This window comes from Prionailurus bengalensis, chromosome E3 (assembly GCF_016509475.1).
Source record: "Prionailurus bengalensis isolate Pbe53 chromosome E3, Fcat_Pben_1.1_paternal_pri, whole genome shotgun sequence".
NCBI lineage: Eukaryota > Metazoa > Chordata > Mammalia > Carnivora > Felidae > Prionailurus > Prionailurus bengalensis.
In genome coordinates, this window is record NC_057357.1 from 35909837 (window position 1) to 35935041 (window position 25205).

Below are 25205 nucleotides of genomic sequence, written 5' to 3' on the forward strand. Positions count from 1 at the left end.
ATCCAGAAATACAGCTAGGATGAGCCAGAGTCTTCAAGAGGAAGGAGGACAGAGGTCCCATAGAGGGTGAGGGAAGCAAAATCTTCCCCGGATGAAGGTTTCTGTGGTGTGAAAATCCCCCATGCCCCAATGGTACAGGCATATTCTTCACTGAAGGCCCCCCCGAGACAGTTGGGGACAGGCACCAGCCATCACACGATGTCTCCTCCCACAACAAGGACCAGGAGCATCACCTACATGCCTTGGCAAATGGGATCCATTTTATGGTCCAGTATTAATCAGATGGTAGCTAAGGCCCCATATAATTGTGTTGGGGGAGTTCTGAGGACAATTCTTGTATCAGAGAAAGAAACTGATGAGTTTGTGATACCCACCATAAGCCCAAAGAGGAGAGACTCATGATACATCTGCCAGGCATCGATCATCCTTGCCCTACCAAAATGTGCTTCTGAAAATCAAGGATGCTTCTTCAGAGTGACCACATAATGCATTGTCCAAACGGGAAAAATGCATGTGAGTGAAAGGAGAGGGTGGGGTGACATTAATGACTATGCCAGTGACAGCAGATGTGAAGTGGGAGTGAGAAGGCAAACCCTGACATATGGCCACTCTACCTCTGTGGGGACTGGCTGACTCTACCTTCCGCTTAGATAGCGAGGCTGGAATAAAATCTAGGTCTGCATTCACAATGTATTCTGGTTATTTCTCGTTTTTTTTTTTTTCACCAATGAAGCAACCCCTGACTCCTTGCATCTGACACTATATTGCAAGTTTTTGAAACTTTTACTAAAGGATAAGAAGGTTTAGGAACCGACTTTTGATGTATATTTTATGTATTTTGTACTGAGAGTTTCTTTCTACTTTCTCCAAAACAAAAACAAAAACAAGAATCTTTATTTTGGGATATGCCAGAACCCAGAATCTATAAACCAGTGTTTTGCTATGCCCTTTAACCCAGAAATATCACCTCTGAGAATAGCACCGAAGGCAATAAGGAAAGATATACACATATGTTTATTTACATGTCAATTAACTACAGCATTATTCGTGAAAAGAAAAAAAAACTGCAAGTATTAAAATGTGCAATAATGGTAAAATTAAAAATAAATTATAGTACGTTCACACGATGGCACATCGTGCAGCACTTGGAACCATGTGAAAAAACGGAAATGGAAAATGCTCAAAAGGCACTATTTAGTTTTTAGGAGAAGCAGCTACAGAGGTACATACATGTTACAATCTCCCTTTTGTTTTAAAATTTTACAGTAAGGGGCACCTGGGTGACTCAGTTAAGCATCCAACTTGGCTCAGGTCATGATCTCACAGTGTCTGAGTTTGAGCCCTGCATAGGGCTCTGTGTTGACAGAGCCCAGAGCCTGCTTTGGATTCTGTGTCTCCCTCTGTCTCTGCCCCTCCCCCACTCTCGTGTGCACTCTCTTTCTCTCTCTCTCTCTCAAAAATAAACATTAAAAAAATTATTAAAAATTTTACAGTAAAATAGATCATTAAAAAGAAGGAAGAAAAATAAAAGAGGAAACATTGGGAGGTAATATTCCAAAATCTTTTTAAAAACAGGTACAATTCTATAAATACACAGAACACACACACACACACACACACACACACACACACACACACAGAGTGGATTATACACTAGAAACAAGTGACTTTATGGTATGTAAATTTTATCTTTGTAAACTGTTAAAAAATGAAGTGGGGGAAACCCACAGACAGAAAGCAGATTAGTAGTGGCCAGGGGCGTTGGACAAAAAGACAGGAGTGATGGCTTCATGGGTTTGTAGTTTCCACTTGGGACGAAGAAAAAGCTCTCAAACTAGATAGTGATGATTACACAATATTGTGGATGCATTTAATGCCCCCAAGTTGAATACTTGAAAGTGGCTAAAATGGTAAATTTTATTTTATGTTTTTTCTCCCCACGATGAACTAAATGAAGGTGGTGATGAGGTTCTGGGTCTGGATAAGATGTCATAAGCACACCTCACCCTGTGTTCCCCACTCAGTGCAGATGTTAAGTCTGAGTAGAATGCATACAGCACCATCTGAGCTTTCTGCAAGGCAAACAACTACAGAGGGAGGGGGCAAGAGGAGAAACAAGCAGTGGGTTCCGACCCCTCCTCCTCACCAGCATCCCCTGGCATGGATGCAAGGCGGCCAAAAACCCAGAATGAAACATCAAAATACAGGCAGATAGAGATGTCCAACAATCTGGGGGAGGCAAAGTTTCTCTATGATCTGAGATGCTCTGGTCCCAGAAGGTGGGGCAAAATCCCACTGATTTTTCTCTGTCCTCTTCCATTTGGCCACAAAGGCATGCTGAGTCACAGGACTACATGAACAGGGTTAAAAAGCACCAACTTTGTGGCTGGAGGACAAAAAAGAGGAGCTCTGGGAAACAAAAATACTTTGAGGATCCTGGAAAGAGTTTGGAAGGAAGGATAGAGTTTGGGGAAATGACATCATATAGAGCTTTTGTGAACTCCACACTCACGCCTGAGCCACATGTGTAGGTATATGACCTACACAGATACCATAGACTTTGAGAAATGAATGGGACAGATCACTGCTCGGGTCCCAGACTTGCCACTGGAATGTGCACACACGATCCAACTATTACAGCAAAGACTACTGACAGCAGAACTGATACTGGAAGCAAAATCCACAGAAAGAAGGTAAGAACTTTCAGCCTGAATCCAACTGGATGAATTGACTGCCTGCTGACACAAGAATATCAACAATTTCCACAGGACTGAGGGAAAACCCAACATCTTATAACATTAACATTCAACATACTCAGGATATAACCCAAATTACTAGGTATACAAAGAAACCAGAAAATCTAACCTCACATGGGAAACGACATTCATAGGCACTGACCCTGAGATGACACAGATGTTGAAATGGTCAAATAAAGATTTTAAGTAGCTGTTATAGACATGTTCCAACAAGGCGCCTGGGTGGCTCAGTTGTTAAGCATCGGACTTCGGCTCAGGTCATGGTCTCACAGTTTGTGAGTTCGAGTCCCACATTGGGTGAGCACGAGCTCTGCGTCAGGTGAAAGCAGGTGAGCCCTGCCTCTCTCTCTCTCTCTCTCTCTCTCTCTCTCTCTCTCTCTCTCTCTCTCTCTGCCCTCACTCACTTGCACCCCCTCCCTTTGAAAAAAAATGTTTCAACAAGGGAAAACACAGATAAACAAATGGAAAAAAAATAGACAGTGTTGGCAGAGAAATAGGAGATACAAAGAAGAACCAAAAGGAAAATTTAGCACTGCAAAAACAATAACCTAAATTAAAAAAAAACACATTAAAAACTCAGTGAATGAGTTCAAATGTAGAATAGAGATATAGCAGAAAAAACTCCATGAACTTGTGTACATATGAATAAAGAAGCTTCCAATCTAAACCACAGAGAAAGAAAAATAAATTTAGGGACCTACAGAATAATACCAAAAGATATAACGGTGATATCACTTGAGTTCTAGAATAAAGATACACAGTTCACTGCAGAAAAATTATTTGAAGAAATAATGGCTAAAAATTCCCCACATTCAGCAAAAGATACAAGCCTATAAATTTAAGCTCAGCAAACTCTAAAGAGGTAAACCCAAAGAAATTCACTTCCAGATATAATCAAATTGCTGAACACTGGGGGGAAAAAAAGCAAAAACAAAAACCAAAACACACTTTGAAAACAGCCAGAAACAAATGATACATTATTTGTAAGAGAACAACAATTCAAATTACTGTGGATTTCTCATTTAAACAAACATACAAAAACCAGGAAGGCCAAAAGAAGGCACAACATGATCTTTTTTTTAAGTATTGGAAGAAAAGAAGTGGCAATCCAGAATTTTTATTCCAATGAAAATATCCTTTAGAAATGAAGGGGAGATATTAAAGAAATTTAAAAAAAAATCATCAGCAACAGACCCACTCTCAAAGAATTGCTTATAGAAGGTTCTCCAGACAGAGGGAATATAATACCAGAAGAAAATTTGGACATTATAGAGATGTTCCAAAGGGGATAGTGAAGCATGAGGGTAAATATAAACACAATAGACTAGTCTACTCCTCTTGAGTCCTTTTTAAAGATGTGTAATGACTGGAAGCAGAAAAGTTAGAAAACTGTCTAACACGATTTGCAGTGTACCTAACATAAACCCAACATAAAGAGAGAAGGGTAAAGGGACACATATGTCAGTAAAGTTCCTACATTCCACAAATAAAAACAGTAAAAAAAATTTTTTTAAAGAGGGCGCCTAGGTGGCTTAATCAGTTGAGCATCTGACTTAGGCTCAGGTCATGAGCTCACGGTTCATGGGTTCCGGCCTCACGTCTGGCTCTGTGCTGGCAGCTCAGAGCCTAGAGCCTGCTTCAGAGTCTATGTCTCCCTCTCTCTGCCCCTCCCCTGATCATGCTCTGTCTCTCAAAAGTGAATAAAAACATTAAAAAATTTTTTTCACAAAGTTTCCACACTCCAGTTGAAGCGGTAAAACATTGATTCCATGTTCACTTAGAGAAGTGTGGTATGTCTGTACTGTAATCCTTAGAGTAACCATTTTAACAACAAAAATGAAAAATACACAACAACAAAAAGCAATATACACCAAAACAAACGATGCTACATTAACTGAATGTCTCTATACATAAATAAAACACTGCAACCTAAAGCTCACATTATTTATACAAGAATTAGCTGAAACAGACCACATATCTAAATCTAAAACAAAATGGGAGATTGGATTAAAGAGTGATGATGATACTTTTTTCTTAATGGTTCGCTGTACTTTCCAAAGTATCCTTTATGTCATGCACGACATTAATAATCAGAAAACTTTTAAGTATCAGTGGCTTGCAGAAATGTGTGTTTTTATTGTTATTGTAACAGTGATAGTTTTCATTTTAATTAATTTAATAAACTGATTTATCTAATACCAAGATGAATATGTTTAACATCTGTCTTCAAAACTCAGAAGGGTTTGTCAGACACAGAGAAGCACAATGACATTTAAAGAAACAAGGAGCCTACCGACATAAATAACGTAAAGGGATGCCGTATTATAATGTTCCTATTACAGAGCATATCAAATGCAAAATTCAACAGTAGCCATGAAAATAGCTGTGTTGTCCTTCAAATGAAGCAGATTAAGGAAAATGAGATTTGGAGATAATGAAAAAGGACATTTTGAGTAATTTCTATAGTGGACGTATGGTTTTTAAGTTTTTGTTTTGTTTTGTTTCATTTTAACTTTTCCTGTATGGCATCCCATATTGTTTTGCCAATATTCTAGTAGCAAAATCCTGCTTCTCTTTTTTGGGTCATGTTCCTGACCTATCCCATAAATATTTTGTGAATTGGATGTCCTCACCAGCACACTCCACCCGCTCCTGATGGAGACTACATTTGCCATGACCTCTTTGGTTGGAAGTCAACCCTGTAACACCCACATCTTCTGAGTAAGGTGGCCACTCACTGCCCCTTCTTCACCAAGTGAATAGAGTTCAAGAGGCCAGTTAGGCAAGATGGCGGAGTCCCATCATGGGTCTGTGTCTCTGTTGCAACTGTGCTCATCACGCAGCACTCTGAGCAGGGTGTAATGATGCTCTGAAGGCTCACTAGTTATTGCTAGATCTAATGAGGCTCTTAAATTTTTTCCCCATAACCATTATGAGAGAGGGCTAGAGAATAAAAGGCACCTGTAAATTCTTATCATCTGTTATGAAGAAAGACTCTTCCAGTGCACTCTTTAAAAGCCAACCTTGAAAAATATCTTAACTGTACACTTCACTAAATGTCATTTCATTTGGAAACTAACATGCAATATTTTTTTTTCCTCTCATGGCAGTAATGCACAGAACCAATATATTTTATAGCCTAAATGAAAAAAGGGAAAGTGGGAGATCTGGTGCTGCTCCTTTAAGATGTTTCCAGAGAATCAAATACCACTCTCGATACGGCTGCCAAGTAAGCACTTATGAAAGGTTAGAAACTGAAGCAATAAACTTCAGCATGAGACCCTTTGCTCTCCTGGTTGAACAGGATGTTTAATAGCAGGGATTCATCTTCTCCCATCTCCTATCTTCATCTAGCCAACCAGGCCAAAGAATCTTTCTCAGACTCAGCCCTTTTCATCTTTTCCTGACTTTGAGTTCTCTCTTATCACTTCTTCCCACTTTATCTTGACCCTATTACTAGCGTGGTTTCCCCTCCCACACATCAGACTGGATCTATAAGGGAAAGGACTGAGTCTTATTTGGCTTTCTTTGCCTAGGGACCAGGACAATCTTTGGAATCTATTCATTTCTTTTGTTTGTCCATCTATCCATTCCTCCATGTATTCAACAACAAATGCATTCATTCATTCATACATACATACATACATACATACATACATATCCACATTCTAGATATCAGACACTGTTCTAGGTACTGAGAATGCAATAGTAAAAAAAAAAAAAAGACTTCTGGAGCTCACTAAGTGGGGAAAACATGAGTAAATTGAAAATTACAATACAGAGAACATTAGCTACAATGAAGTAGAATATATGCCACTAGCACCTAGGAGGGGCAACAAGCTTGTTTTAGAGAATTAAAATATGTTATTGTTTTTGTTTGTCTTGTTGTTGTTGTTGTTTTCGGAAAATGTATCCAGAGAAAGAATAAAAACAATTCTTTCAAGGATAGAAAAGAATGTGTGGAAATCCCAGTGAGATTATGAAGTGCAAGTAATTCAATATGGCGGAAGAGTCAAGCAAAAGAGAAAATTAATGAGGTTAACTTAAATTGGGAAAAGTATGAGTTCAAAGAAATAAGAAGACACACAATAAATTAATGGATAAACAGATGTGCAAGCTTTCTTGTATGAAATAATATAATGCTAGAAATTCCAGTTTTCAGGGCAATTGTGATTATTTAGAAGAAGAGCACGAAAGAAGTCTAGCAACATAGAAATCAATACATCAAATCAGTTGGTACCTACACACATTTCTCAAATTCTTCATGCTCCTAGTCATTATAAATTCTCCTGAAAAAATATGGCAGTCCCTATAAAGGCATGCTTCCAAGTACATAGGGTGAATGTTACATTTTGCCTTTCCCATAATGCATTTCAGGATTATTGTATACATCTGGTTTGTGTACTATAAGTTCCTACTCTGTGACTAGCACTGTGTAATGGGAGGGGATACAGATATAAATGGTAGACAGTGAATTTCCTAAAAAAAAACATCCCAAAGAGAGAAAGAGAGGAATAAAATGAAGATTAGAGTGCCAGGTCACAGTGTGAGAGAGAGGGACAACACAGGATCCCACAGACACCCAAAGGAGAGGCACCGAGCCAGGCTGCTGTGTGGGGAAAGTAGTTGAGGAAAATGTCAGTCAGGTGTTTTCAGAGAAAGAGCCCTTGCTCTGACCCTTATAGGATGAATAAGAGTTGAGGAGGCCTGACCTACCCAAGGAGTTGGGAAGGTGATATCGCAAAGAGCACAGCTGAAGGCAGAACAGAGTAAGAGAGAACACTGGATTGGAGTGTGGGGGTAAGGAAGGTTCATTACTATCACGAAACCTTTATATTTTGCTCATATTAACTATGCTGACAGGAAAATAATTATTTTAATTATCTTTAGTAAAATAAATTTTACATTAACAGTGGTTAAAATTTATCAGATGTTTATGACATGCTAAAAAATATGCTATAAATACGACTTTTTAGGAGGATCTCGGTTAATGCTCACCACTTCATGAGTAGGCAGGATTCTCAGCTCCATTTTATAGGTGGGGAAACTGAGGCGCAAAGAGGTAGAGTGACTTTCTGAAGTCATAAATCTAGGAAGTACTGGTGAGTATTGGAACTGCCATCCAGATGGCTTGACTCAAGCCCTTCTCTGAATCAGCACAGTGCACAGCTTCCAGTAGGAAGGAAACCAACGAAACCCACATTTTTAACCCACTCCCAGTGTGCACCTCATTTGTCCCTAGCAAGTGCCCTTCTGCTGCTCTGCCTGACACGATACTGTTTACATGTTTGCGGCTGTCTTCCACAAAACACGAAATTACTGTGTTATCTGGTTCCATACATGCATAGATCTGTACTTTGCTTCTTGGTTGAATGGGTTTAGACTGGAATGCTTTCCACCAAATCAGATTTCTCTGGTAACAGTCCACCAGATCATTCTGCAGGAAGAGTTTCTTCCCCAATGGAGAGCAGAGGCTCAGGAAACAGACTGCCTGAATCCAATCATGGCATGTCGTCTATGTAACATTAGCCACATTATAGCATCTCTCTGTTCTCAATTTCCCCAACTGTATAATGGGGAAAACATGGTGCCCACCTAGTGTCTAATTTTCTTATGAGCACAAAATAAGATAATCCAGGTAACGTACTAAGCAAAGCACTTGGCACATTTGAATCATTCAACAAATACTAGTCACTGCTGTTAAGAATTAGTGTGAAGGCCAAGGGGTTTTCAGAAGGAGCATTAGGCCAAACGACTTGGGTTTAAATCTTGGCTTTGCTTCCCATAGGCTGTGTGAGTTTGGCTGAAGGACTGACACTTTTGAGTCTCAGATTTCTTTTCTTAATAAAAGAAAGCATATATATGTACACATAGATGTACATGTATGTCTATGTAGATGTGCATAAATGTATACATATATATGAATATATACAGGTGAGAGCTGCCTTGAAATTTTTGAAGGTTTGACCGTTATCCTTGTGAGATGAATGGGTGAAGAGGTGCCTGTGGATTAGATATGCACCTGCTGTAGTTGGTGACTATTGTAGTACAGAATGCATATCCTTTTTCTCAAAGATTCCTCGGCTAGGAGCTTCTGCAACAGTATGGAAGGAGGAATGGGGAGGGAAGGGCATGACTTCTCATAACATAGACCTGCAACATGGAAGCATATCAGTGTCCCTCAGTACTAACATGGTTAAGTACACTGCGGTGCATCTATAACAGAAGTGGGGGAACTTTTTCTCTAAGAGCCAAATAGTTAAAAACAGGAGGGGAGGCAAACCATAAGAGACCCTTAAATACAGAGAACAATCTGAGGGTTGTTGGGGGTGGGGGAAGAGAGCGATGGGCACTGAGGAGGGTACTTTTTGGGATGAGCACTGGGTGCTGTATGTAAGTAATGAATCACGGGAATCTACACCTAAAGCCAAGAATATACTTAGCTAACATGTGTATGTTAGTTAACTTGACAATAAATTTAAAAAGAGAGACAAATAATATGTTTGGCTTTGAGGACAAGAGAGTCAGCTCTGCCCTTGTGTTTAGAAAGCAGCAAAAACAATGTGCCAATAAATGGCTTCAGCAGTGTTTCAATAAAACTTTATTTTCAGAAACATGCTGTGGGCTGCATCTGGCTTGTGGGCACAACTTGCCAACCCTTGATCTATACTATGGAATACTATGGATTCACTAGACATTCACAGATATGAAACAGTGTCCATGATAGAATGAACACAACAAAGCAAGTCGAATCAGTTTTTAAAATGTGATCCAATTTGTGTTTAAAAAGCTGTGCATATATATACATACACAAACATCCATGAATGGATACATGGAAAAAATCTGAAATGATAAACACCAAATTGCAAACAAAAGTACAAAAATGAGATTCTGGGAATGAGAATAATAATGAAGATAGGGAGTAGATAGGCCATTTCCTATAATCTTGGGTTCTATTATTTCTGATAATGAGTGCCCACTGTTTTTCTACATTCAAATGGACAGCAGTCATAATAATATAATCTTTAAAAGCTGAATTATAGGAGTATTGTAATGATTGAATAAGACATTGTATATAGGGCATCAAGCCCAGGCCTGGCCTGGCACATAGTAGGTACTTAATGGGTAAGTACATAAGTAGCTACTTAATGGTAGCTATATAACTATAAATACCTCCCCAAGACACCAAAAGGGTAAACCCAGGATGACTCTCTTAAGAAAAGTTCAACTCTGGGGCGCCTGGGTGGCTCAGTTGGTTAAGCATCCAATTTCAGCTCAGATCATGATCTCGAGGCTTGTGAATTTAAGCCCCTTGTTGGGTCTGTGCTGACAGCTCAGAGCCTGGAGTCTGCTTTGGATTCTGTGTCTCCCTCTCTTTCTCCCCCTCTCCTGCTCATGCTCTCTCTTAAAAATAAATAAACATTAAAAAAATTTAGGATGGGGCGCCTGGGTGGCGCAGTCGGTTAAGCCTCTGACTTCAGCCAGGTCACGATCTTGCGGTCTGTGAGTTCGAGCCCCGCGTCAGGCTCTGGGCTGATGGCTCAGAGCCTGGAGCCTGTTTCCAATTCTGTGTCTCCCTCTCTCTCTGCCCCTCCCCCGTTCATGCTCTGTCTCTCTCTGTCCCAAAAATAAATAAACGTTGAAAAAAAAAATTTTTTTTTTAAATTAAAAAATTTAGGAAAGTTCAACTCCATTTTATCAGGGACATTATGTAATTTAGCTTGCAATCTCTTCAGTGAAAAAGTAAAAAAATAAAATAAAATAAAAAGGTTGGTCTGCCTACTATGCTTCTGAGTTCATCGATGAAATGCTTATTAGAGATCTAAGTTCAGGAAGACCTCAATCCCTGAATATAAGGGGGCCCATCACACTGATTGTGATAAAACCCATTGCTCTTTCCAAATGTATCCTACAAGGAAGTGTGTCCTCTGATTCTAAGCAAACAGTACCATTTATGCCAGATATGCAAATACAGTTCCTGTCACTTGTTATAGCTGGTTTGTTTGTTTGTTTGTTTGTTTGTTGGGGGGGGTTAGTATAAGGGAGAAGAAAGAGTATGTGAGCGTAGTAATTGCTTAGGACTCAGGAAAGGAAGCGAGGAACAATCAATTGAAAAAAAAATGAAAACAAAAAGTCACAACAATGAGTCAAGTCAGCCATGATTAATTAACTCGATTCTGGCTTGTGCTGAATAAATGAAGAAATGCATTTGAGAGAACAACCTGGGGAATCCACTCATCTTTCCCCCCCGAACAATTTCATTTCAACCTTGGGGAGAACTAGAATTTGTTCCTTAAATCTTGTCTTCTTGTAAAGACGCCAGCTTTGGAGGGCAGACGTTGGGAGTGGAGGGGACAGGAGAAATGAACTTGGCAAGACTAAGTGCTAACTGGGAAAAAAATAATGGGTTTGCAGTTATATATAAACTTGAGCATATGAACCCAAAGAATGAAAATTGTAACATATTTAATTGATGGCGAACGATGTGTGGGATAATTTATTGAGCAATGTCCTGGAATCTGAAAATACTGAGTGTTTCTAACACTTCAATAACCTCTGGTATGGTTCATGCAGGCACTACACATTTAGTGAGTACTTCTCCTGCTGTTCCTTGTGAAACTGTATCAACTGATGATATTGGTACTTCTATTGAGAGTCACTGCTCCAGATGTAAGTCACTGGTGAGATTCAAGTGTTGGTTATCTGATTAAAGGAAGCCAGAGGTCAGGATGCCCACAGAACTTGAGTGAGCCTCAAAAAACAGGTTTTAAACAGCTGTTTTCTTTAGGAAGAAATGTATTTCACACCTCCTCTACCATGCACCCACTTGTTAAATACCCCATTAGCAACAGCCCAAGGCCCCCAGGTCCGAGACAAAGCTATCCAGGCAGACAGATTCAATAGACAAACGCCAAGCTAGAAGTGTCAGCCACAAGCAGCACCTGGCAAGGATCCCTTTCAGCTTTCCCCATCCATCTGTTCCCTGCAAGGATGCAGTCTCTTGGAGTTGTTAATTTCAGGCTTGATGCTGGCCTTGAAGTGACAGGGCAGACCCCTGGCCATGAAGAGCCAGGCTGCTCGGACACATGCACACACGTTTCCAAGTGAACCCAGAAAACGTCTTTGCATCTGATAAGTCGCAAGGTGGGGGGGAAACATATTGCCTATTATTTATTCTAATAATAAACCATTACCCCAGGCACATTTTTATTCTCCAGATTTAATAAGGTATTTTGTGAACCGAGGCAGTGGAGGCAGGGAGAAAACAATTGTGGTTATTAGGAAGATGATTTCTGTTTGTTTCAGATGCAGAAGTAATCATCATTCCTTTCCTTCATAATCAAGGGTTATAATTGCCCCCTCCCCCCCCATCCCCGACAAAGCCCTCCCCAACCTCTTGCTCAGGCCAAGAAAATTCAAACAACACTCACCAAAATTTCCTGAGGAACTAACAGGGCTTGGCATATTTCCCTGGACCAGTCTCCTAGGACCATCATTACCCTATAGCCAGAAAACTCTGATTATGGAGTAGGAGATCTTAACACAGATTTCTTGTCATTCCCTTCCCCCCACCCCTCCCCCACCGACATTCAGAGGTGGGAAAGAACTGGACACACCAGGTGGGTGATTTACATACCGTTCACCATCTCTGCCTGGACAGGATGGATATATGTTCTCAAGAATATTTTCAAGTTAAGATATTTCAACCGGATTTTTTTTTTTCGTTCTGGTTAGACGTTGCAAAGCTTTAATGATAATTTTATCACAAGTTGATAATTTTATAATCTGCATTCCAATTAAATAGATTCAGCAGAGACACACAGGCCACTGGCCTTATCTGGGCAGTCATCCTGATCATGTTAATTGAGAGACGTTTGGAAGGCATCTTAAATGCAGTGGTTAAGAGGATAAACTCTAACAGCCAGATTTCCAAGGGTCAAATCTCCACCCAGCTACTTATTAGTTTAGGGACCTTGGACAAATTCCTCACCTGGAACTGTCCATACACCCCGATGGGGTCAAAGAAAGGTTTAAATGAGTTACCATCTGCAATGCAATCAGATGGTGCCTCACACACAGAAAGCACCAGATAAGTGCCTTTTCATTGTTAGACAATGAACATAATCCAAAGTCTATTGGATGCTGCTGTTGTTATTTATTCTTTTTTATAGACTGACAATGTCCTGGGTCTACCCAGCTACATGCTTAGATGTCAGGTGGACAATACCATAGTGACAGAAAACCAAGGATTTGAAAAGTGGCTGATGCTTCCAGAAGTTTTGTGCTGTGACATTAAAAGTTCACATCCACAGATCGCAGAGTATGTCAACAGAAATAAATCATGTAACAACCACTGTACTAGCAGCAAAAAAAAAAAAAAAAAGCGAAAAAGCAAAGTGAACTAAGTCCCATTGGACCAATTTTCCAGACAAGGAAATAAGGACATAAATGACTTTCCAGTCGAAGGCAGCCCAGGTGAACATCCCCAGGCTGGCTTTCTAAGCTATGCTGTTATCTGCATCTAAAGAAATCTTTACATAGCTGTAAAAGGTCTTCACCATTCCTGATTTCTGTGACTTTACAAAATGTCATCATTTACGAAATGGGAACAATCCTGTAGCTGAAGAAGCTTGAGAAGTATTCATCTTCTAATTTTCCAGTTCAGTTGTCTGAAAGGGTTGCCTGGGTGGTGGTTGTTATCATTGCTGTGTGTGTGTGTGTGTGTGTGTGTGTGTGTGTGTGTGTGTGTGTGAGAGAGAGAGAGAGAGAGAGAGAGAGAGCAAGAGAGAGACTCTTCCTGGAAAGCTTAATGGAAGGAGCACTGGAAGATATATGCTTCATGAAAAATGAGCCCTTGTAACCCTTACACTTAAAGAATCTTTACAGGAAGAATTAGGTTCACAAAAGTTCTGAAACAATGAAGAGGCATTCGTGTAAATTGCAGGCAATTTAAAAGGAAAATCTAGGTCATCTGGCTGTTTGCTTTGTCATCATCAGTATTAATTAGACACTGGAAGTAATGACTGAGCTCAGAGAGCTCTTCAGATTTAAAATAATAATAATAATAATAATAATAATAATAATAATAATAAACCAACAGAGCGCAGCTTCACCTTTGGAAAGAAAATATTTTCACAAGTAGCATTCTGAAAGAACCTGAGTGGGGAAACCTTGCAATTAAATTCTGCAAATGCGCTGTGAAATAATCCCAGGGGAAGTCTTATCTGTACTTAATATTCAAATAAATATTCTTTTTGTGTGCCGTGCATTCAATAGGGTGCATTTTATTTAATTTAAGTGTATAACGTAATCAGTATCATGAGGAATAATCACAACGAGCAGGAGAACCCTTTAACTAGGATAAATGGGCTGGCTCCACAGCTGAATGGGCAATTGTGGGCAAGGAAGGAAATGCAAAGTGCAGAATCCCAGGTACAGATTTCCCCTGATTGTCCGACAAGACCTGGATACTCAAAGTGAGGTCTGTGGCCCAGCAACATTGGCACCATCTGAAACATCATTAGAAATGCATATCTCAGACCCCACCCAGACCAACTGAATTAGAATCTGTGTTTTCCAAGACGCCAGGTGACTCATATGCATATTAAATCTAGAGATCGTCTGAAGTCAGGTGACTTGGGGGCAGCTCTGTTCTCAAACAGCTGCACTCCTGTGTCTTCACAAATGGTAGACACCAAAAGGCTCCCAGAGCAGGCTCACTCCCCGTCACCCCAGCCTTCAGGAGAGGAGAAGACAGGGGTCCCTAAAGCAGGGACAGTGCACAATCTGTGCACAGTAGGTACTTTTGCTCTCTTTGCTGACCTGAATTTTGGCCATCCCATGTGATTTCTGCTGACTCACATTCCCTTCCTAATTGAAGCAGGTCTCACACAGGCGAAGTGCATCCTTCCACAAAGGGAGGGCATACTCTCGGTCGTAACACTTGGAGACTTCGGACATCAGAGAAGGTTTAGTATGGGGCTATGCTTGCATCTGGGGACATCAAAAGCATTTGCAATTCACGTGGACCCAGGCCAGGCTCCCTCATAGAGCATAAAAGGAAACTCTCACCACAACCAAAATGGCGGGTGAAAGTCCAGGATAGACCTGCTTACCAATGAACAACCTGTGATTATTAAAGAATATTATCTCTAATTCCAGCAGAGAATTATGAGAAAGCTTGGAGAGGGGAGAACCAATGCTTGTCTAGCAGACCAAATATTAAAAAAAAAAAAAAAAAAAAAAGGCTGTGGAAGAGTGGCGTTCCCAGTCAGGAGTTGGGCAATTTGTCATTTGCTCATGACTGTGGGTTTGAATCTTTTCTTTAAAAAAAGAAATTAGGACTGATTTAAAAAAAAAAAAAAAAAACATGAAACCATCCAATTCTAAGGAGAACGGGAGGAGACCCTATAAGTCATCCAGAGCTTGCCGACAGCCCCAGAAGACAGAAGCAAAAGAGAGCTGGTTTCCTTCGCTGGATTGAGCAGAGCTGGGGAGCCATCCTAACCTCAATAATGAGTGCCTTAAATAATGAGGAAGCCCGTCCAGTCAACTTGGCTGAAACCTTCCTTCGCAGCCACTGGCAGTGCTGCAGGAAAAGAGGAAAGCCTCTGTAATTACACTAATGAGAAGGCAATGAACTACAGGTCACCATGGGTGAGGCGCTAGGGTTCTGTGGGTATCGGGCAGGCAAACAGGGACCACCATGGCCAGACGGGAAACAAGCTGTCCGGCTTCTCTGGGCAGCGGGTGAAACATGGGATGCTGTTCGGCAGCACAGGAAAGGAGAGCATTTAAGTTACCATGATAATCAGCATCCATTAAGTACTGGCATTGTGGGGTCCACTGAACTAAGGTCTTTATATGCTATGTCTCATCACAGTGAATCATCGTGTATGCTTGATGAGGCTGATATTATTTTTATCCCTAGGTTGTGGCTCAGAGACATTAAACAACCCATCCAAGCTGACACAGCAGGTGAATGGCAGAGCTGGGGTTGGAGTCCTGGCTGACCATTGACCACTAGGTCTTCTTGCCTCTCTGCCTTTGAAGCTGTGGGCCACATTCTTAGAGCACTACTGCCATTTATTTCCTCTCCATGCAATTTGTACCCGGTGCACCACCCTGGCTCCAGTGCTGAGGCAGGCCATAAACCGAGTGAGGTTTCTTCTCCCAGCCCAACCAAGCTACACCAAAAAGATTCCCCTTCGGGGGGCGCCACTCTGCTCCATGCCTATAATCACCTTCCTCAAGTATTCTCTTTTTCAAGATAAATACCCACATTTCTTCAGCTCTTCCTCGAAGGACACCGAGTTGAGTCCTTTCTCTCTCCTGATCATTTCCTCTAAGAATATGAGGAGAAATGAGTCAGACAGAGGTGAGTTCAATTTCTGGATCTGCCATGTAAATGTTGGACCATGAATACACCCCATAACTGCCTGCACTGGGTTGAACAATGTCCCCCACAAATTCATGTCCACCCAGAACCTCAGAATGTGACCTTACTGGGTCCTTGCAGATATAATTAGGCAAGGATATAAATGAAATCATAGTGAATGAGGGTGGGTCCTGGATGCATGACAGCATCCATATGACAGATGGAAAAAGGACACACACAGACCCAACAAGAAGAGGCCATGAAACAACAGAGGCAGAGAATGGAGAGATGGGCCACAGTCAAGGACCACCAGGAGCTACCAGAAACTGGAAGGAAGTAGGGAGGATCTTCCCCTGGAGCCTTCAGAGGGAGCTGCCCTTGCCAACACCTTGATTTCAGACGTCTGGCCTCCAGAAACATGAAAAGAAAAATTTCTGTTGTTTGAGGTCACCCAGTTTGTGGTAGTTTGTTATGGCAGCCTTAGGAAATAAATACAGTTCCTATGCCTTATTTTTTCACCTGTAAAATGGGTGGGAAAGTCACGACCTCAATGCACAGAGGTGCTCCACATCGTACTATCCCCACAACTGGAGAACAGCCCTCTTTATCTTCATGCAGACATTTAGGAAAAAGGCCACCTGGACAGACCTGAGAAAAAGCTCTTGGGGGTCACTCCAATCCAAATCACCACCAACACTCTTGATATCATGCCTCTTTGTTATCCATCTATCAGGAATTTATTCTCCACCTAATTTTCTGAATATCCATTCCATCTTCTTCCACTTGGGCTCAAAGGGATCACATCTGGTGTGTCCTTGAGGCATCACAACAAAGGTGTCCTTGTTGACTGTCTTGTTGAAATTCACATGTATCAAATCCTATTTGATAAACTCACAAACCATGCTTCTCATAAGCTTCTCCAGATCTGAGTACAGATTTATGAGATTTAGAAAGTTAGTACCAGCCTACACTTTCTAGGGCTCACCAGCTTCCTTCCATCAATTTTGAAAATTTCAAGGATATCTGATGGTTTCCCATTTCTAATCTCATAGTCCTCTGCTTTTTGCCACGCATTCTCAATGCTATTTAATGACCTGTATCCAAGTTATGCTATTGTTTTGGGATTATTAGTCTAGGTAAAACGCTTAAGTTTATCTAGATCCACCACTGTCCTAAGGTTGCTTCAGCAATACTGACTCATTTGCCCCTACCAAGGTTCATACCATCCTGAATGAAAAGGATTTCTCTTGACAGAGAAGAGTAAATGAACCAATGGAAAGTTCTGTTTCTTCCACGTGATACACCAACTTTCTTCTATCAGCCCCCAAAAGATTGCCAATCCCTTTCTGGCTCTTTTTGATCGGATTTTGGTTTTAGATTTTTCTGTTTTACGTTGACATTCCTAGCAACGCTTAGTTATGTTCATGGGAAGACTGGGCTTCCACACAGTATGCTCACTGATGTGGTCCTTTAAACCTGTAAGTGAGGAAACCGAGGCATAGCATATAGCTAAGGGGCAGAGCTGGGATCCATACTCAGATCTGATACTGGCATTTTCTCTTATGACCTTCTGCCATGCTGCCTTCTTTGTTGATCATAAACTTCTGGCTAAGCTAAGTTTTCCATACTGATATCACCAAGTTCTACACTCCTATGAAATTTTCCAGGTATATCAAGCTGAAGGATAATTCACAGCTGGTTCACATATTCAAAGAAGTGCAGGAGCACATGAACATCCTTCAGGGGTCTTTCATTAAGAAGAAATCACAATAATGTTTGCTTAAATTTTTTAATGTTGGGGGGTGACCTCCTTACTGGGATTGAATGAAGAACTTATGATGATCAAGCATCAGTGAGAAAGATTCCACCTGATCCATCCAACTGCAGCCCCAGCTGATGCATCACAATCTTGCAGCTGTCCATTTACACCCAGTCAGAGCTAAAGCAGAGTGCCAATTTGATTAGATAATGGCTTACACATACAGCCAGCCCCGTCTATTAGAGGGGGAGCTGGGCTAATGAATCTTGGAAATGGGAAAGTCTGTCCATCCTTCTTCAAATCTGTAAGCCAATTATTATATTGGATCTTGACTTCCAATATTTCTGCAGGCTTCTAGGCAGTGAAACTATGCCAAGCAACAGGCGGATGAACACCCGTGTTTCTCAGGGCCGCGGACACCATTTCTGTGCTGGAGATTAAATAAAGCGTGCTTTCTCTCTTTCCTCCTTCTCTCCCTCCCTTCTTCCTTTTTCTGCTTCTTGAACACCAAAACATGACATCTATATGTTAACAGAGATGAAGGGAAAGAAATCTATCAGTTTTTTCCTGGTGATGTCAAATAATTTGACACTTTGTCCATCGAGAAACCTTTCTTTGCCATGTCTTCTGAGAGTGGAATTCTGCAAAATGGGCTTCAGGGATTAAATTCCACACATGCTTGCTCCCTGGCTAGGTTTATCTAAGAATGTTGGTCTTGGTCAGAGGAGAATAAAACTAAGGATAAGAGGAAGTAGAGCCAAGAGATTTAGAGCAGAAATTCTAGAGCCAGACTGCTTGGGTTTGAGTCTGGCCACTTACTAGTTGCCTGGCCTTGGGGAAGTTACTTATGCCATCTGCCCCCTCTACCACCCACTTTTAAAACAAAGGGGGGGTGGATATTAGTATCATCTAACTTACAAGGTTTACATTAGGCATATATGAGTTTATATGTAAAAAGCACTTTGAGCAGTTTCTGGCATACAGACAGTACTGTACAAGGCTTGTTAAATAAAACAGAGGCCATTAACTTATCCACAGAGATGACCCATCCCCTCTGTTCATTCCCTTGTTTATTAGATGACCAGATATTTGAGTGTCTACTGTGTGCCAAAGAGTTAAGTCAGATATTTCTCCTGCCTTCAGGAACCTCTTACTCTTTTCAAGAAGGCTGACTGTCTCTAGCCCTCAAAGGTATAAAAAGAGTTTAGAACAAAGGAGCCAGGAAGGGGTGGCCCCAACAACCATTAGGCTCTCAGCAAGTGTCCTGCTGTCTGGAGGGAACAGGAGTATGCGGCTGTGGTTGCAGGATGACCAGACCTCTAGCCCTGCTCTCTCCAGGGGGGAGGGGGACTAACTCAGACCCCAGGGGTAATGATGCCTGCAGCAGCTGACCCTTTGTGGCCTGCCGCCAGGCCCAGCCAGACTCTGTATCACATGCTCTCGTGCAAATCCTTCCCTTGCAATGAGAAGACACAACAAGCAGACTGTAATGTCCAGAACAGCAGGAGCCACATGTAGACTGTGTCTAAATCTGATTTAAAGGATGGCACGGTGCCCTCTGGCAACAGGGAGGTGGGGCTGAGGACTGGGGTAGGTACAAGGGGCCATTGGACCTGAGAAGTATGGCCATTGTATTTCTGTTTGATAGATCGGCCTGTCCTAGCCCCAGGGATCCAGGTCTTTCCTTCCTCCCTGCACCTCTATGCAGAAATGCTGCAGCTGTAAGGAGAGAGATCTGTGAGTGCTGCTGTGAGACCTGTGTGTGCATGTGCGTGTGTGGGCATGTGTGCGTGCATGTGTGTGTAAAACAGAGACAGAGAGGAGATGGGAGATGTGTTGGGGGTGTGGGGAGGATGAAAGAACAGGAAAGGGTAATCAAAACAGCAATTAAGTGCTGCCCTAAACTGTCCATCATTCATTCAATTCTACAATTTTGAAAAGTAAATCCAACTCCTTTGCAAAAACTATTTCGTCATGGCACACAAATTACATTATTAATTAAAACACATTGAACATGGCCTGGCAGCAAATAATAGGCCTGGAAGTCAGGAAGGGGGAATGAGAAACACCTTGCTTTACCTCCCTATTAAGGAGGTCTTAGTATTCCTTAGAGTAGTGATCCCAGGAAGCTGAGTTTTAGGGAGACCCAGCACAGAAGGAGGCATCTTGCTGACACTTCCACCCTTTCAGCCGGGTGTTGCCAAAATAGCAAGCACCCCGGTCTGCACACAGTCGACCTCTCTGTATGTCTACAGCTTGGTGCAGGATCTGCTCCAAGACCCAGAATGCCCAGGTCACCGGTGCCTGTGCCAGCTCACCCTAGACCTGGCTTTCTCTCCCAAGCAAGGCTGGGGCGGCCCCCAGGAGTCTGAGGATACCTATAGGTCCCTGTAGGGCAGGATGGATCCCAGCTCTTCTCAAACAACTCCTGATTGCAGGGGTTTGTGAATCCCAGCCTGCCCAGGGCTGCTTTTGGACAGGGCGTCTCAGTTTGAATCCCTGCAGCGCCATCTGCTGGCCAACTCCTCTTAATGCGGAGGAGCGCCTGCCCATTTGGGACAACAGAGACATAGAGACCCTGGCGCTGACCCCAAGGACCCCCCACCACCTCCAGGGAGAAGGAGGATCTTCTATCCAAGATCTTCCCAATACATCCTGCCTCTCCTTGGCCGCGAGCCTGGGAAGCATGTGACTGCAAAACTAACACCCTGGAATCTGGCCCCATTCTTGCTGTTCTCTGTGTGGCTTCCGAATGTCCCCTCCCCTCTCAGGGTTTCAGTTTCCTCCCATACAAAGTAAGGAGGTGGACAGGGCGATTTCCAAGTCCCCATCCAGCTTTGGCTTTCTGTGAGGTATGACTCTGACCCTAGGCTGAAAACCAGCACCATCGAGAGAGGATTGCACCATCCAGTCCTGAAAACACTGGCTAGAAGGCTTAACAACAAGGGAGGGTCAGGGCACTGTCCAACATCTACAGGAGTTTCTGCACGAGGGCCTATAATTATCGCCTATTATTAAAAAAAAAAGTGCATAAGAGAAAAGCTATGGATTATAAATTCATGGTAGATTATGTTTTAATGTTCCCCAAACAGAATAATAATTGCTAAACTGCTTTGGGTATCAAGCTTCATTGCACTGAACTGCTCTCCAAGAATTATTATTTTTAAAAATCACTTATGGTAGCAGGATGGCCCAATGTCACAGAACTAGGCTCTCCATGGTAGTCTCTGTTGGAGCACCATGCCTCCATGTGCTAATATCTGGGGCAGTATATGAGTGCCAACGCTGTAAATTAAGGTGCAATTTGTAAATGCTTCATTAATATTTATTAAATGATTATTAGATGCTCTTACAATCTTTAATAAGATATTATAAAGCATGTCATTAAAATGCATTAGGAGCACATTCTTAGCAAGTCACGCCATAGCCCGCTGTTAGGGAATGCCTGCTTTTATGATGCTCTTCCTAAAGCTTTCTCCAAGATATGATTGTCATGACGAGAGAGCAACTAAAATGGCTGCCCTTTACACGCCCTGGAGAGGGGCGGATACCACCCCCATGGCCTTCAGAAGCAGTGAATCTTACCTGTTGTTAACTCCCTTTCATCTTTAGATAAATAAAAATGGCAGCCTACAATATTGTGTTGAGAAAGGACTTTGAGACTCTGCTGTAGCCAAGTAGAAAAGAATACAGTGATTGGTAAGTGATGCTATTGTGTTCAGTGTATATGCAGGCATCATCATAGAGCAGGTAACACCCATCTCTGTTCTAGGAGAAGGAAGATAACCCAGTCAGAGGTGTCCCTGTGCATGCTGGGGAAACATCCATGCTGACTGTCATTATTTGGGCTCCAGTTTGATTGGCTCATATCCACATGTACATGAAAGAAAGCATGAAAAAGGAAAGTATCTTCTAAAGAAAATGTATGGAAAGATGGGCAAAAAATAGATCTCTATCCCTTTAGCACCAAGAAGTCTCCCTTCTGTGGCCCAATAACCTCTCATTCATTTCCTGAAGATCACTAGCCCCTTCCTTCTGCAGCTTCCCATTGCCAGTTCTTTTTTCTTTGAACTATCAAGATCTCTCCCACCTCAGTGCCTTTGCACAGGTGGGTCTCTTTGCTTGCATTTCTCTTTCCCCTACTTGTTAAGTGGGATTCCTTCTTATTTTCATGTCTCAGATGAAATATCACCTCCAGCAAGAGCACAGCACTGCTCATCTTGCCCCCATCCTGGCTGTATTTATTTTGTGCCAAGAGTAAATACTTGAGATCCAGAGTGTGGGGTCCAAGCCCCACATCTGGGACTTTCTGGCTGTGTGAACTTTGGAGCCAGATATTCAACTTCTCTTCCTTTCTGCTTCCTTGGGTGTAAATAGAAATGGTGAGATCAGCACCCATCTCATGAATTAAGTGAACTCATACACAAAGAACACTGAGGAAGTTGTTGGCACACAGTAAGTACCTGGTAAGCATTCGTTTTCTCATTCTGACCACGTAACTATATTTGCTTTCCACTTTCCTCTGCTAAATGTCAGCTGTACGTGAGCATGGCCCGATCTGGAACCTACTGTAGTGCCTGGCTCATCACAGATGCCCAATAAGTATGAGTTGAATTTTATACCAGGGGCTTCACTACAGTTCTAATGAGTGAAGCATAATTTCTGCCCTGATGGGGCACCTCGGCTATGAAGAAAGAAAATGAACAGTAACATTTCAATTAAACCTCATAAGCTCATAGAGAGAGGGGTTGTGCAGTGAACTAAGAATACCTTTGGGGTCCGGTGAACCTGAGTTTGAAAACGTCTCTGCTCCTTCTAAGAATATGACCTTAAGCAATTTATCCCATCTCTCTGGCTTTTGTTTGCTCATCTTTAGAATGGGTATAATAGAAGATGGTGAAATAGGATGGAAGTTTTCTTTGCATCTCGCATCCATGAAATATAGCCAGATCAATACTAAACCATCCTGCACACCTAGAACACTGATCTGAGGATTAACACAACAATATGCACAACCTGAACCACAGAACTCAGCAGGTAAGCAGCAAAGAGAGGTGAACTGGGGGACAGAAGTTGCCAAGGTGCGGAGAGCAGGGAGCTGTATTTTGCTTGTGGAGAGAGGACAGAGATGAGGGGAGAGTTAGGAAAAAGCACCCCCTCCAAAGCACCTGGAGAGAAAGTGGAAAAGTGGAAACAGCCGCCGGGACTGAACTAAAAAGGGAGAGAGGAGAAAGAGAGGGTTTAAATTCCATTAAGACTCTATAAACGGGGAGCGCAGTCTGAAACTCTTCGCCTCCATACCTGGCAGTGCTCTGGTGGGAAAGGCGAAGCCTGGTGCCAGATGCGTGTTGTGATTTTGCATGATCCCTCCAACGCTGCCGCTACACAACTGCGTGAACCTTCTCTGGGGCAGGCTGGCGCCCAGCCGCAGTCTCTGGCGACAGCAGCAGCAGAGTCCCACCAACATTCCCGGGTGAGGCCGGCACCTGGCCATTGCTCGGGGAGACCCTCCCGCAGAGGATATGAGCGTGTCCGAGCCGCGGTCCCTCCAAAGTGAGGGGTCGGGAAGCACAGCCGCGACGGAGATAAAACTCAGGAGGGAGGTGCCGCCCGGCAACCTGACGGCTTGGTCACGGACAGTGTAAAAGCGGCAGTGGAGGAAGCGGGAGACAAAGGACACGAGCGTGATTGCTGGCCAGGGAGAGGAAAGGGCTCCCATACTAGACACTGGGTAGCTGGGTGACCCCATTTTCACTGCTCCCATGCATGCACATACACACCTACAAACACAACAATCCACCCCAGTAAGCTAAGCAGCACCACCTACTGGAGAATGGGGCCATTACACTAAGCCCTGCCCAATTGGGCCAATCTCGCTCTTTAGGAACACCACAAGTCTCTGCACCTGCTTAGTTTACAGACTATAAAGCGCTTCATAGTTTGACTTCTAGGGGAAACAGATGTAATTTCAATCGTAATTCAATCTGTTCACTGACCCGTCCATTCAATTTTCTTTTTTTTTTTTTGGTCTTCTTTTTCATTTCTTTTCTTTTTCATGAATACAGAAAGAGAAAAAGTTTATTTTTATTTTCAATATTTATTAAAACTATTCTTACTTTTTTCCTACTATATGTTTTTACTTTTTTGTAAATTTTCCAAATTCTATTTTACTTCTACCATTTCATTTTATTCTATTTCATTGTATTCATTTTCTAAAATTTTCAAACGTTTTCCTTTTTCCCCCCTTTTCACTCTAATCTATCAAGCTCCTTTCAATAACCAGACCAAAACACACCTAGAATCTAGCATCATTTATTCGATTTGTGTGTGTGTATTGTTTTTAATTTTTTTAATTTTAATTTTTTTTCCCTTATCAATCCCTTTTCTCCCTTCAAAATAATAAAACAAATGAATTCACCCCAAAATAAAGAGCCAGTGACTTAACCAACACAGGTACAAGAAAGATGTCTTAACCAGAATTTAGAATCACAATAGTAAGAATACTAGCTGTGGTTGAAAATAGATTAGAATCCCTCCTTGCAGAGATAAAAGAAGTAAAAACTAGTCAGGATGAAATAAAAAATGCTATAACTGAGCTGCAATCTCGAATGGATGCCACAGTGGCAAGGACGAATGAGGCAGAATAGCAAAATAGAGGACAAACTTATGGAGAATAATGAAGCAGGAAAAAAGAGGGAGACTAAGGCAAAAGAGCACTATTTAAGAATTAGAGAGGGGCACCTGGGTGGCTCAGTCAGTTGGGCGTCTGACTTCAGCTCAGGTCATGATCTCACAGTCTGTGAGTTCGAGCCCTGCATTGGGCTCTGTGCTGACAGCTCGGAGCCTGGAGCCTGCTTCAGATTCTGTGTCTCCCTCTCTTTCTGCCCCTCCCCTGCTCATGCTCTGTCACTCTCTGTGTCAAAAATAAATAAAAGCATTTTAAAAAATTTAAAAAAAAGAATTAGAGATATCAATAACTCATTTAAAAGGAACAACATCAGAATCATAGGGGTTCCAGAAGATGAAGAGAGAGAAAAAGTGGTAGAAGGTTTATTTGAGCAAATCATAGTGGAAAACTTTCCTAACCTGGGGAAAGACAGAGACTTCACAATCAAGGAAGCACAGAGGACTCCCATTAGATTCAACAAAAACCGACCACCAACAAGGCATATCATAGTCAAATTCACAAAATACTCAGGCAAGGAGAGAATCATGAAAGCAGCAAGGGAATAAAAGTCCTTAACCTACACAGGAAGACAGATCAGGTTTGCAGCAGACCTATCCACAGAAACTTGGAAGGCCAAAAAGGAGT

General features: G+C 42.0%; 1 protein-coding gene across 24 annotated transcripts in view; it reads right to left on the reverse strand.

The window, feature by feature from the left end:
- RBFOX1 (RNA binding fox-1 homolog 1) overlaps positions 1 to 25205 on the reverse strand; it is a 1791866-nt gene that overhangs the window by 596192 nt on the left and 1170469 nt on the right. The window lies entirely within an intron of this gene.